Below are 15,963 nucleotides of genomic sequence, written 5' to 3'. Positions count from 1 at the left end.
AGTAATGGTTCATATTTATTGTCATTTCTAACCAGCTAAATCCAGAACAGAGTCGTGATTTGTATACTGGAGCCTATTGCAGCAAGCACAAGGCGGAAACAAATCCTGCATAGTATGCCAGTCCATTGTAGGGCACACACACACACACAAGCCAAACAACAACATCAATTTATTTCACATACTTTCCAAAATTACACAAGGAATGCCTCAGTGGACTTTTTGACAGTCCCCCAGCCTTGACTCCCTAAGGAGACAAGAAAAAAACAAAAAAAAAAACATACCATGGCCAATTTAATGTCACCAAATTACCTAACCTGTATTTTTTGAACAGTGGGAGGAAACCAGAGTACCTGGAGAATACGCACACAGACGCGAGGAGAACATTAAATCTGTATGGTGGAAAGACCAGAGATGCAAACCCTTTCCTTCTTATTGCAAGGCAGCTGCAGCACTTTCACTGCACCACCGTGATGCCCTCATTATTTTAAATACATGACTACCAATTGGAGATGCAGTATGCACAGCTAATGAACAACTCTAATCAGAGAAATGCTAGACTAAAGTTGTGAGTCTTCAGACAGGATTTATAGGCCTCTCTCATACATAACAAGCTTTCAAATCATATTTAATAGTAAAAATAATAATAATAATTAGGGAGCTCTGCCCAATGCTCGCTTTGCACACCATCCCCTGGGGGTGGTCGTTGAGCACCCGCTATCTCGTGGCTGAGCCACTCAAAGGGTATTGGGGTACTCCTCCGTTAAACAAAGCAATTGTATTTAAAGAGATTGTATATAGAAGAGTATGCGGGGTGCGGGAGGAAGACGGTTTGGTCCTTTGATAGAAAATCAGTTACTTGAGTATTTTGCTACAACTGTCTATTTTAAATACCAATGAATAAAATATAGTAAAAAGTAAAAGTCAAAAAGTAAAATGTAATAAAATGTAAAGAAAAATGAAATTACATTAACCAATCGTCAAAAGCAATGCTATGATTACTGTATCCTCTAACTTACATTCTATAAACGTTGCTTTGTTACATTTTTGTTCACATATTGTTCTGGATTTTATTCTCTTTTTCGTTTACTGGACGATTCTCGTTGTTCTTGATTTTTATTATATGCAGCTCTTTTTTGTTCGTTTTCTTTTTATCGATGTTCATTATCAGCTCTTGCCACTCTTTTTCTATTACGATCTAAAATTCAATGTTCTTGAATAGATAGTTTGCTTTTCTGCCTTTCCATTATAACTGACTACGTTAAAGGGTGAGTTAGCAGCACTGAGAGTGTCATGGGGTGTTCAATCAATCAATCAACATTTATTTATATAGCACATATTCATACAAAAAAATGTAGCTCAAAGTGCTTTACAAAATGAATAGAGAAATAGAAGACACAATAAAAGATAAACATAAGTCAACATTAATTAACATAGAATAAGAGTAAGGTCCGATGGCCAGGGTGGACAGAAAAAACAAAAAAACAACTCCAAAGGCTGGAGAAAAAAATAAAATCTGTAGGGGTTCCAGACCAAGAGACCGCCCAGTCCCCTCTGGGCAATCTACCTAACATAAGTCAAACAGTCCTCTTTGTATTTAGGGTTTTCATGGAAGGACCTGATGATGATGGTCACGTAGACTTCTGGCTTTCAGTCCATCAATGTTGGTGCATCAAGATGCTTTGAGTAGGTGGTGGTGGCGCAGGCCGCCACCACAAAGAAACCGGAAAAAGAAACAGAAGAGAGAGTAGGGGTCAGTATGGATTTTGGAGCCACTGTGAATAATTATTATGAAGAATTGAACATACAGAGTATCAGGATTAAGTTAAAGTGAAGTTATAAAAAGGCCATGTTAAAGTAATGTGTTTTCAGCAGTGTTTTAAAATGCTCTACTGTATTTGCCTGGCGAATTCCTATTGGCAGGCTATTCCAGATTTTAGGTGCATAACAGCAGAAGGCCGCCTCACCACTTCTTTTAAGTTTAGCTTTTGGAATTCTAAGGAGACACTCATTTGAGGATCTAAGGTTACGATTTGGAATATAACGCGTCAGGCATTCCGATATATAAGATGGAGCGAGATTATTTAAGGCTTTATAAACCATAAGCAGTATTTTAAAGTCAATCCTGAATGACACAGGCAACCAGTGTAGTGACATCAAAACTGGAGAAATGTGCTCGGATTTTCTTTTCCCAGTTAGGATTCTAGCAGCTGCATTCTGCACTCGTTGCAAATGATTTATGTCTTTTTTGGGTAGTCCTGAGAGGAGTGCGTTACAGTAATCTAGTCGACTGAAAACAAAAGCGTGAATTAATTTCTCCGCATCTTTCAATGATATAAGAGGTCTAACTTTTGCTATGTTTCTTAAGTGAAAAAATGCTGTCCTAGTGGTCTGATGAATATGCGATTTAAAATTCAGATTACAGTCAACAGTTACCCCTAAATTTTTTACTTCCGTCTTAACTTTTAATCCTAGTGCATCAAGTTTATTTCTGATAACCTCATTGAATCCATTATTGCCAATTACTAAAATTACAGTTAAAAGTTACAGAGAGAAGATGTATGCAGTAGGAGTAATGATTGGGCGAGCGGTGTGGAGGGGAGTGGTCAAGGATAAATATTGCGGACACAACGGAAAACTTTTTTTAATATAACAGAGAGATACATTTTCTTTATAAAGCGCCTTCCCCATGCTCAAAGTGCTTCAATTACAGTTTCTTTCTTTTGGGAACTTCTGATGTAACCCGTGGTTCTGCAATCATTTGGTGATCAGAACAGACACAGATCTAATTTCATAATTAAAAATGAATTGGAAAAGATTAATTGGTAACTTTAAATTGACTCCAAATGAGTGGGGATGGGTGTGAGAGAGTTTACTGTAATGCACTGGCACCCTGACGCAGAATTGGTGTTTGTCTTAAACTCCACCAGTCCAACATAAGACATACAGTACACGGTCTGAAAAATTAATGAGCTGATTTAAAACTATTAACTTTCAAGAAAAGTGTAACTGATGATCAGCCTTTATTTTAAATAGCATCAGTTATTGTGCCAATGTCACACCATCATGTTTCAATGGATTTGAAAACAATGAATTACACTAACAAAGTACTTGCTTGACAACAATAACCAAATGTTCATATGTCAGGTTCAGCACTTCTATGAAAGGTTTGAAAAATCTCCCATATAAAAGAATGAAACCCATGCTGCCAAATACAGAAGAGGAAATGTGGGCTCTTAACTTGAAAGTTATTACTGATCGAGCCTTCACAGGCAGTTTAAAGAGGACATGTTTCACACAGCTAAAGCCACAAAGGTGAATAAGCCAGTTTAGTCAACCTGATGGATATTTTGGTTGTATCCTTTGCTCAATACAGAAGTTAAAGATCTAATAAAAAGACCCTCTGCACAGAATATTAACCTAGAAAACTCTCTGTGTAAGTAAACTTAACTTCTGTTGCACTTGTAGTAATTCCCAATATGTCATCCTTGCTTGGCCCCTCTACGACTTGCCTGAAAGATGTGGCCTCTTTGACTTTGGTAGAGGAAAACAGAAAATTCCAGACTGCCAACATGTGCTGAATGTTAAAATTCCCTGTGCACTTTTGCTTTTTTAGATCAGAATAGAAGTTGAGCTTGCTAGCCCCACTTCTACCGGTGATCACAACAAGTTTACTTCTAAACCTATTTCTGTTTAAAAATGTTATCTGCAGACAGTTTAGTTGTTCTGTTTTATGTTCTTTTGTACAGGTGCTTTAGATTATTCTTTTTGAATTCCTCACCTTTCATTCAGCTTCATTTTATTTATTTATATTTTTGGAATTTCAATGAATTAATCTAGTATTGAATTGTACTATGTTTTCTTGTAATAATATTGTGTAACATCTGTCTGGGTCACAGGGGACTTGGCAACATTAGGTGCCAGGAAGCAGCCAACGCTGAATGTAGCAACATTGTTTTATGTTTCACATTTTCTATATAATGCGATAATGAATCAAGGGGGCAAAATATTAACTTGGAAAAAAGTCTCAGTTAGCATAAGCCACTATAATTCATGGTGTTCATAAGAAATGAAAAGGTTTCTTCATGAGATAGTAATAAATCATAATAATTCTTTACATTTGCTTTTTTCACTGCTCAAAGCGCTTTACACAGTGAGTGGGGAGCCACCTCAAGCATCACTTATGTGTAGCATCCACCTGGATGATGTGACTGCAGCCATTTTTGCACCAGTATGCTCACCACACATTAGCTGTTGGGTGCTGAAGTGGCAAGAGACAGTTAGCCAATCAGAGATAGGGAATAATGAGGGGACCAGTATGACTAGGCCAAGGTGGGCAATTTAACTAGGACATCATGAAATACCCTGTTCCTTTTGAAGGATACACAGGGATCATTTATTACCACAGAGAGTCAGGACCTCGATTTTATATCTCATCTGAAGGATGGCACCATTTTTACAGTACAGTGTTCCCGCCACTACACAGTGGCATTGAGATCCACATTCAGAGTACAGGGCCCTTGCCAAGTCTTCTTTCAGCAGCAACCCAAGCTTTTCCTGCTTGGTCTCCTACCCAAGTACTGGCCAGTGTCACACACATGCTAGTGGCAGGCAGCTAAAGGGCCTGAAAAATAGTAGATCCATGTCAGACCAGAGGGGTGGTGAGTTGCACTGTCTCTCTCTCAATCCTCCGCACACCACGGGAAATCCCAAACAGTTCCGACCCCATGGATGATGGATGTCACTTCCGGTTCCGGACCCATGGATGACGTCATTTCCTTTCTCAGCCTTTAAAGCCGCAATATTTCTCATCTTGAGTCAGTTCTGTTTTGAATTTATATCTGTAAAGAAGCCAGGGCACAATATATGGGTGGCTGCCCCAAACCTTTTTTTGATGTCTTTTGGACTATTTTGTGACACCAGGCTTGAACAAGCTTAGCTTCAGGTGCATGACCTGTTCTGAAGTGCATGTGGTATGGCTGCTCAAGTCGCTTCTGACCAGAGAATTTTGTTTCTCACAGCCTGATAGTCCTCCACATGCCTTTTTTCAAACTCTAAGCAGACTCTTTTACTGAGGAAAGGCCACTGTCTGGCCACTTTTGTTAAAAGCAGATTGGTGGGAGTATTGCAATGATGGTTGACCTTCTGTAAGTCTCTCCCATCTCCACAGCTTTTCTCTGGAGTTCAGCAAGAGTGACCATCACATTCTCTCTTACCAAGGTTCTTCTCACACAATTGCTTAGTTTTGCCAAATGGAAAGATCTAGGTGGTTCTTTTAAACTTCTCCTATTTAAGAATTATGATGACAGCTGTTCTCTTGGGAACCTTCAATGCTGTAAGAAGTTTTTGTTAGCCTTCCTCAGATCTGTGCCTCGACACAATCCTGCTTCTAAGCTCTGCAGGCAATTCCTTCCACGTCATGGCTTGGTTTTTGCTCTTATGCCCATAGGCATCCATAGGACCTTCTATAGACAGGTGGGTGCCTTCACTAGTCAATTGAATCGACTACAGGTGGTCTCCAAACAAGGTGTCAATGGCCACTAGAATCGGAGTCACGTGAGCGAAATGTCAAGTATCACAGGAAAGGTTCTGAATGCTTGTGTCAATGAGAGACTTCAGTTTTACAGTTTTAATAAATTTGCAAAAATTGATCAAATTCTCTTTCTGCTTTGTCATCAGTGTTGCTTGATGGGGGGGGGAAATTTATGCATAATTTTAGCATAAGGATGCAAAATAGCAAAATGTGAAAAAAGTGAAGCGGTCTGACTACTTTAGGATGCACTATGTATGGATTTAATAAAAAATATTTATATAAGCAACTGTGTGTAAGTTGTATGTGTGCCTTTTTCAATTATGATTCCTTGGAGTGTTTTTTGCTCCTCTGTGCACCTTATCTGCACAAGGGGTGGTTTCCATTTTTTTTATTTTTTGCATATATAGTTTGTATTTCATTAAATAATTTAGATGATAGCAAAACATGTTGTCGACATATGAAAATCAGCAGCAGTTGAAAAGGTTATGCACTCGACGAGGCAATTACAAGAGCTCCCCGAAGACAATGTCAGCCCTACAACACCTTGGTGATGAACTGACTCAGTGCTACACTCCTCACGCTGTCTGCTGTTCTTAAGCCCTTAGACTTCATTACAAAAATGGTTTATACAATGCGGGTTGTTACAGAGGTTAAATACCCTGACCTACGATCTCAGGTTGTTTTGAGCTCATAAATGATAATGTTCTTGTAATCTGGGTGCTGAATGGATGATTTAATGCACAAGAGCTTTGTCCGTGAGACTGATAGCGTCGGCAAGTCTTGAAGTAATTGAAACAGAACTCGCTGCGTTCACAAATCCCTGCATTGTCTACCTGTGTAATCAGGCCGGCCTAAACAAACAGCACCAACACAACAGAATCAATACATAAATCACGGTAAAGAATACAGCATTCCTGCTCATTTACTGGCAGCTGAATCACAGTCAAGATATCAGTAGCCATAGTTCTGATAATTTGATTAAAATTTAATAAATTACACACAATACAAATATTCCTGGAAAATAACTTATTTAAAGTATTCTAATAAATTGCAAGGCAAGCATTGAAAAAAAGTTATTTGGTGTTCGAATATTTTTTGTTTTCTTTTTGGACAGTGTAACAATGTGACCTGTATGCTCTTTTTACTAAATAAAATGAATTTCACAATAAAACAATAAGGGGGGAAAAGAAAGACTTGAAAAAGATTCAGCTGTTTGTAATCACTGCCGAGACACTGCCAAAGAATGACAATGATAACAATAGTTCTTTCCAAACCTTTTTATGTTGCATTTTTCTTGCAGTGACCTTACTTTTATGTCTTGTATTATTTTGCTGGCTTCCTACAAAAATGAAAAATATTTTTAAATGCAATAAGTTTTTATACAGTTTTGTTTAACTGCACAAATTATTGTGTCAAACCTTACACTTATTATCGTGTTAATAATAATATTTATTTATGTATTTATTTGCTTCTGTGAAAAGCCAAAGGGTTTCCCCATAGGGACAAATAAATTCTATCTATCTATCTATCTATCTATCTATCTATCTATCTATCTATCTATCTATCTATGTATTTTACAGTGCCTTTCTATCTATCTATCTATCTATCTATCTATCTATCTATCTATCTATCTATCTATCTATCTATCTATCTATCTATCTATCTATCTATCTATCTATCTATCTATCTATCTATCTATCTATCAGCAGCATGGTGGTGCAGAGCTTAGCTCTGCTGCCTCACAGTTCCAGAGTTGTTTTTCATTCCAATCCCAACTCTTTCTTGGTGGACTATCCACATTCTCCACGTGTCTGTTTCTTGTTATTCCACATCTTAAAGATGTGTTGACTTGGCTAAGTACTCGGTTTAAATGGGCTCAGCACCATTGAGTGTCCCCTGAGACATGCTGACCCCATATCCATGCCAGGTTCTTGCTCTTTATACAGGAATATTGGGGACAACATTAAATGAATACAATGAATTCAGAAAGTATTTAGAACCTTTCACTATTTTCACATTTTATTATGTTGTAGCCTTATGCTAAACTAATTTAAATTCATATTTCTCCTCATCAACATTCAAGACCTCAGAATTGGTAAAGCAAAACAGAATTTAAATGTTTTTTTTTTTCAAATCGACCCCAAGTGGGTTTCACACATCATAGAAACATCTCAATGATGATCAGTAGAATCGAATGTACCTGCTGCAGATTTCAACTATCATAGCAAAGGGTTTGAATACTTGTTTCAAATTGATATTACAGGGTTTTTTTTTATTAATTTACTAAAATGTTAAAAATCCTGTTATTCACTTTGTGTTGTTTGGTGAGAGAAAAATAAATTTGAGCAACTTTAGCACAAAGCTGCAACAAAAGAAAATGTGAAAAAAAGCAAAGGGATCTGAATATTTTCTGAATTCACTGTAAATAAATATTCACATAAATATTTTGTGAAAAGTTTTGCTTGCTTCCTTATGTTTGTAATTCTTTATTTCTTCAACAACAACAACAACAACATTTATTTATATAGCACATTTTCATACAAATAGTAGCTCAAAGTGCTTTACATAATAAAGAATAGAAAAATGAAAGACACAATTATAAAACAAAATAAATCAACATTAACATCGAATAAGAGTAAGGTTCAATGGCCAGGGGGGACAGAAAAATCTAAAAAAAACTCCAGATGGCTGGAGAAAAAAATAAAATCTGTAGGGATTCCAGACCATGATACCTAACATAAATGAAACAGTCCTCTTTGGATTTAGGGTTCTCACGGAAGGGCTTGATGATGATGATGGTCACGTAGACTTCTGCCTTTTAATCCGTCCATCATTGTTGGAGCATCATGAAGCTTTGAGTAGGAAGTTATAAAAAGGCCATGTTAAAATAATGTGTTTTCAGCAGTGTTTTGAAGTACTCCACCATATCAGCCTGGCGAATTCCTATTGGCAGGCTATTCCAGATTTTAGGTGCATAACAGCAGAAGGCCGCCTCACCACTTCTTTTAAGTTTAGCTTTTGGAATTCTAAGGAGACACTCATTTCAGGATCTGAGGTTACGATTTGGAATATAAGGTGTCAGGCATTCCGATATATAAGATGGGGCGAGATTATTTAAGGCTTTATAAACCATAAGCAGAATTTTAAAGTCAATCCTGAATGACACAGGCAACCAGTGTAGTGACATCAAAACTGGAGAAATGTGTTCGGATTTTCTTTTCCTAGTTAGGATTCTAGCAGCTGCATTCTGCACTCGTTGCAAATGATTTATGTCTTTTTTGGGTAGTCCTGAGAGGAGTGCGTTACAGTAATCTAGTCGACTGAAAACAAATGTGTGAACTAATTTCGCAGCATCTTTCAGTGATATAAGAGGTCTAACTTTACTTATGTTTCTTAAGTGAAAAAATGCTGTCCTAATGATCTGATTAATATGCAATTTAAAATTCAGATTACAGTCAACAATCACCCCTAAGCTTTTTACCTCTGTCTTGACTTTTAATCCTAACGTATCCAGTTTATTTCTAATAGCTTCAGTGTATCCATTATTGCTAATCACTAAGATTTAAGTTTTCTCTTTATTTAACTTGAGAAAATTACTATTCATCCATTCTGAGATACAAGTCAGACATTCTGTTAGTGAATCAATAGAATCAGGGTCATCAGGAGCTATTGATAAGTACAGCTGTGTGTCATCAGCATAGCTGTGGTAGCTCACGTTGTGCCCTGAGATAATCTGACCTAACGGAAGCATGTAGATTGAGAAGAGAGCGGACCCAGGATAGAGCCTTGTGGAACACCATATCGGATATCATGTGTCTTCATTTCTTTCTGACATCACGTTCAACATAAAATGCACCTTGAAATGAAAACTGCCGTATTCGACCACCATAGTTGAGCAGGTGGGCTCTGGCGAGTTCTGCTTTTTGACTGGTGAATCACTGAGAGAGTGAATGTACATCTTCAGTCATCAACGGCCACATTTACAGCAGACATCTTAGATGCAGACCCCTGTTGATAGATTCAGAGCTTCTTGAATTATAGTAGCCGCTTCACACAGTAATTCTAGACAGTGTTTCACACGGTTCACCGACAAAAGCGTGATAGACATATGCTCCCCGACAAAACCACGACGGACAAATGAGCGCCGACAAAATCGCCACAACAAAATCGCGAGAGAGGCCAAGAGAGTGGGACTCGTACGTGCGCATTATGTACACATTATGTGCTAGGTTATAACTGTTATAACTGCTGATGGCAAGCTGCGAACAAATAACTCAGTCGAGGGTTGGCATAGTGCGTCGTATACAAAGCGGAATTACCAGCAGTCAGGCAGCCAGCAAGTCTAAATACGCTGTCTTGCTGCAATTCTTCGTACATATGCAGGGTGTGATCTTAACCCCTTATCAAGCGGGGTCATTTTTGCTAAATCGCTTGTAATTTGACCTCTCCAAATTAGAATTATTGCTGTTATTTAACTATCTGGAGTATAAACATATGTTTGGTCTCTTTGTAAAGGTAACATTCTCTAGTTTCACCCTTAGTAGTCAGAATCACTGTAGGTGTGACTGATCAAAAGTTATGCACATTAGAACTCACATAAAAAAAATGAATTTTTTTGTTCTCGCCTTTTGTAAAAATAAAGGCCTCTATAGCTGCAGTAGGAAGGTGGGGACAGAAACACACTATGTACCAACAGAATAACTTGTTGACTACGCACATTTCAAATTTGAAAAGAATACCTGTAAAAATGACATTTTTACACCAGTTTTTATGTGGGCATGTCCAGGTGCTTTTTAGAGGGACCTATGGTTTATCCATTATCCACATTTTGGAACGTATGGAAAAAGTGTAATAACTTTTGAATGCTTCAACCCACATATATCAATGAGGGCTCTACTGAAAGCTTACACCTAAAGGAATCTATATCTACACACACAGTGTCACTCTATTAGTTATGGAAATTCATATTCCATAATAAAAACAATAAAAAATACACATTTCAATATAAAAATAGTCAAAACAAGTCTTATGGGCTAAAAATATATATATATATTTTATTTTTTACTTTTTTTTTTATAAAATGCACACAAACTATATACATTTTTTTACAAACTGTTACAATACAGTGTTTTTCCACGTGCCACTGATTGTAGCAATCGTTAGCAGGCAGAAAGCACAAGGGCGTGTCACATGTCGCTCTCTGCCATTAGACGTCTCCTGGTACGATTGATTACTGTCATGCCGCGTACATGCATCTATTATTTAATCGAGAGTGTATTTATGTTTATCTGTACTCTTATCCATATTTAAAATGCGAAAAAACTAGGTGAAATCACAATAAACAACCACGCACCAAGTCTGCAGACTGGCACAAATGCCAGCTTCGCGCAGCTCTGATCGATTTTGTTTACATGTTGGTATGGCAAGTTACATATCGACGTGCTCAGCTGCTCATTGGCTGTAAGTTTGGAGTGTCACTCACAGCGTCCAATCAAACTGGTAGATTCTACCAGGGTTTGGAGTTGTGCGTCATCGTTCAGCTGTCTGTAACACTCGTTGGCTATACGAGGTGCCAGTCACCCCCCAGACCCATCGTAATTGGCCAACTTAGGTGTCAATCAGAAGCTAACACTTCCGTGTAACATGTTTTAGCATGGTTATCACCGACAGAAACAAATTACATCTGATATGACCAATAGAAGTGAAAAAAAATGGCAGAGCTAGTCTCGAGTTAAAAAACATTTTCTGGAGTTTTTGTCCCTTTGAGTATCTATTGTGTATTTTGGACCTAATCGTTTTACTGGATTATATTCCCTGGAGCCTTACGGACAGAATGAGATCCAATATTGCTCGAAATATTGATGTTTGACTTGCAGAGAGCCTTCAAAGGTAGTCAAAGGTAGGAAAAGTCAGCTCTTAAAAGTATTTACTTCTCTGTAAAAAAGGATTTAGTGTCAGTGCTGTGGTTGTTGTGTGTCAAAATGGTTTATATCATCGGAAAGACGAGACTCTGAATTTTCATTTGATGTGTAGTATGTCGAGGTGCATGACAGAGGGGCATGCACACATGGCAGTGACATGATTGTGACGTCGTCCAATCGTCGTTATGTACCGGGACCGGTACGTGTGCATGTTAAGGACTATCTGCATGCCGTGCTGATGGCATGCCGCGTCTCATAATATTGACTTCTTAAATAAACATTATTATATATGCTTTAAACTAGTAATTCATATTTAATGAAACTTTCGCGATTTTGTCGGGGCGATTTTGCCTGCGTGATTTGACGCCGCGTTTTAATCGCCGCTACTTTGTCGCCGCTCATATGTCTATCACGCGAATGTCGGGTCACAGTTTCGCACATGTCTGCTGCGGATGCATACTGCTACAGCTTCCGGCACACGTCGCACAGCTAATTCACCAATCAAAACACAGCAGCACTTGCCACAGCCCACTTTGACAAATTAAAATGACAGTTTTCATTTCACTGCGTCTTTCATGTTTCGTGCTGTGTCACTGAAATGAATACATAAATAAATAAGCAAAAAAAATCTACTAGTTATCCTTACATATCATTGTGTTTTTATTTACTTTTTGTCACATTTCACTATATATGTATTTATTTATTGAATTTTGCCCAAAACATTCTTCTATAGCCCTGTACCTGCTGCTGTCAAGGTGGGATGTGTCCACCACGGCCCTGAATCAGATAACGCAGACACTGAGGATGGCCTGGGATGTTAAAAATATAATAATGGTTGTTTTTTTATATGCAATTCTATCAGCCAACACACATAAAGCATGCAACAGTTGGGTAAGAGCTGATAATGCAATTATTTTTAAAGGATTATTTTTTTTTCTTTACAAACCATTTGCTATAACTATTATTCAATCCATTAAGAACAATAGCGAACAGGGCCTAATAGCTTTTTTCTTGCTCAGTCATAGAAACAATTGCCACTGTACTTCCTCACCACTATAAATTGCTAAAAATCCATTTTACTTACATGGCTGAAAAATAGGAAGTTGGGTGCAGTTAGTAATTAATTTAACACATGGCTTTAATTTGCATCTTTATTGCAGCAGAAAAAAAGTATCCTTTTAATTAATTTTTAAAGCATTTCTCTGTTGCTGCCTAACAGCAATACCCAAGACGTCCTGAAAACCCCTATAAGTTAATGTGATGTACATCAGTGACTCTCAGCTGGGGTCTAGCACTCTGGGAGGTCTTAGGGAGCACTCGCAGATCCTCTAATAGCTAGAGATATATTTTAACCTTGATATTTCTCTCGTCAGTGCACCGTTTTGCTCAAACAGCAGGGCACAGGAAAGTGAAATTACATAGAGACACGACATCACATTTACTAATTAGTGAGGCTCATGGGGTACCACGGTGTGACATCTTAAGGGGAGCTTTTGTGCAATATGATTGATCTATCAATCTATCTATCTATTATATAGTGCCTTACATATTTATGCATCTATCTATTATATACTGCTTTTCATATCTATCTATGTATCTATCCATTATATAATGTCTTTCATATCTATCTATCTATCTATCTATCTATCTATCTATCTGCAGTGCCTATAATACATATTGACCCCAGGGCAGTATTTCTATTTTATCGTTATAGAACATTGAATGACAGTGGATTTAAGTTGGCCTTTTTGGCATTGATCAACAGTAAAAGACTCTTTATTATCCACGTAAAAAGTGACCTCTGCAAAGTGATCTAAATGAATTCTAAGCATAATACACAAAATAATTTACCACATGAATATCCACTCATTTCAGTCATAATTTAGTAGATGCACCTTTGGGAGCCATGACAGTGTTGAGTCTGAGTGCCCAGCTCTCTTTTTCTCTGTCAGCTTTGAACATCTATCTGGACACTGCCATTTTGTCCCATTCTTCTTTACAAAACTGCTCAGGTCCTATCAGGTTTCATGGACATTGTGAATGAACATCCTTTTTCAAGTCCAGCCACAAACTCCCAGATGGATTGAGATCTGAAGTCTGCTTTGGCCACTCCAGGGCATAAACATTGTTCTTTTAAGCTGTTTCTCTATAGGTTTGGCTTTATGCTTGAAGTTGCTGTCTTCTCCCAAGACACCAGGCAGCCTCAAGTGTTCCTCCAGGTTTTCCTATATTTTGCTGCATTCATGTTCCCCTCAGCCTGCATGAACCTTCCATTGCCTGCTGCAGAGAAGCATCTCCATAGCTGACACCACAATGCCACATGGTGGGAATGGTGTGTTTTTGATAATATGCAGTGCTGTTATTCCTGCTGCTGCTGCAGGTCTCATAACATTTTCTCCTTCACAGAGATGCAATCAGACAAAGAAACAATGGGAGCAGACATTCAGTGAAACTACTTATTCTTATGACCAATGCTACTGTGACTTAGATATTTTCTTGTCTTCATCCCCCTGACTTGTGCTTTTCATGGAGTTGCTTGACATGTTATTTTGTCTTTCAAGTGTAAATTAGGCCTACACCATATTGATTCACCTCAAGCTGGACCTTCCTCATACAGGAACATTTATAATACAAAGAACTGAAACCCCAGACAGATGATCTCCAATGAACTAATTCTGTGACTTACAAAACTAGTTGACTGCACCAATTATTTTGTGTTTTATATGAGGGTAAATCAAAAAATAAAGGCATTTTGGAAATTATGTGGTAATCACATTGGATATTAGCTGACACAATACAACACGTTTGTGATGGTTTATAGGTAGTTCAGACTCACACTTTGCAGAACTAAGTCTAGTTGAAGCCAAGCTCAAATGAACATGGACGTTCCACTGCATTATTGAACCATTGTTGAAAAATGTGCCAGAGTGAGATTTGTTTGGGCAGAGCAAGTGAAATCTGTTGAATTTCCCCGAAGGATGTTGACCTACTACAGAAATGACAACAGCATGAAAAGTTTATCAATGGGTAGAAAGGTTTAAAGCAGGAAGAACAAGTGTAACCGACGAAGCTCGAGATGGTCGGTCACCAAAATTGTGCACACAAGCCCACATTGACATGGCGAATTCCTTCATCAAAAAAGACAGAAAAATTATACTATCCACTGTTGCTGCACATTTGGATATCAGCTATGGATCTGCACAAGCCATAGTGTGTGATGACTTGGTTTACCATAATATTTCTCAAAATGGGTACCCAAAGAGCTTAGTGATCTGCCAAATCCAACAACCTTTTTTGAATTTCAGCAGATTTCACTCCGTCTACCCAAAGAAATCTCTCTACGGTGCGTTGTTCAACAATGGTGCAATCCCACAATGGAACACCCTTGTTTATTTGAACTTGCCATCAACTAAACTAGAGTGCTCCACCGTGCATTTTGGAACTATCGATAAGCCATTGCAGATGTGTTGTCAAGTTCTAACCATTGTGATTACTTTATAATTTTCAAATTAATTTGTAATCCCTTTTTCCTTTAAGCTTCTCCTAATGTGCCTATTTTTTGAACCCTGCATGCACTGCAGATTTTAATCTCTTGAAATTCCATTCTTTTTGTCTTCTTTCTAGTTGCTCCCAAAGTTTCTGCTGGTCTCACGGCCAGTTTGTTTGTTTTTCCTTTTATCATGGGAGTATTTCGCTACACTTTCTTCAGTTTTTCCATTCTTCTCACATGCTCTGTGTTCACTTTACATTTATTATATATTAGGAGTTTGTTCCCGCCTCAACAAATGTATCCTTCCATAAAACAAATACTGCAATGTGATTCTTCAAATCTAATATGATCTCATACTTCTCAAGTCTTCTTGATGTAATCCCTTTTAAAGATAATGGCTCATTAAGCCCAAGCAGGTTGAGGACTCTGATTTCTATCAAAGTCTGCTTTAAAATACAGAACATGTGCTTGGAAGCAGCCAGGGCATGGAGTTAGTAGATTTTGAATTTATCTTTAATGGCAAAGGGAAGAAGAGATAGAGAGACAGGTCATCAAACTGCTGGAAACACAGCAGGCATATAAATGATTCATGCCATGGCAGAAAGGTGGAATTAAAATCTTTTCTGGGCTTGTGTGTGGAAGCTCGTTTAACGTGGTGGGGGAAACTTTACAGAGATGAAACACAAAATAAAAGAAAGAAAGAAAGAAAGAAATGATGACAGACTAAGCACTACAAAAAAAGAGTTTTTATTTTTACACACGTATTAAAATGTACTATGGACGTGGTACATATGATGACTATAATAATTAACTTTAGAGGTAATAGTTACTTATTCATTAATATTAGGATAGCACTTCTGCTTCAAAAATCCAGTATCTTACGTTTGAATCCCAAACGTCTTTGTTGTCTTGTGGAGTTTGCATATTTTCCCCACGTTTGTGTGGGTTTTTCTCCTTTCACATTCCCAAAGACATGCATGCTATGCTATTAGCCAATTCCAAACTTGTCCTGTGGATGTGTA

The 15,963-nt window shown here is 37.8% G+C and overlaps 1 protein-coding gene across 2 annotated transcripts in view; it reads left to right on the top strand.

Annotated features, from left to right (window-relative positions):
• Nucleotides 1–15,963, top strand: part of fstl5 (follistatin-like 5) — a 1,124,912-nt gene that overhangs the window by 637,190 nt on the left and 471,759 nt on the right. The gene's annotated exons all lie outside the window — the stretch shown is intronic.

This window comes from Polypterus senegalus, chromosome 4 (genome assembly GCF_016835505.1).
Source record: "Polypterus senegalus isolate Bchr_013 chromosome 4, ASM1683550v1, whole genome shotgun sequence".
Lineage (NCBI taxonomy): Eukaryota > Metazoa > Chordata > Cladistia > Polypteriformes > Polypteridae > Polypterus > Polypterus senegalus.
Note: the sequence above shows the minus strand (reverse complement) of the source record. Positions and strands in the feature narration are given on the sequence as shown.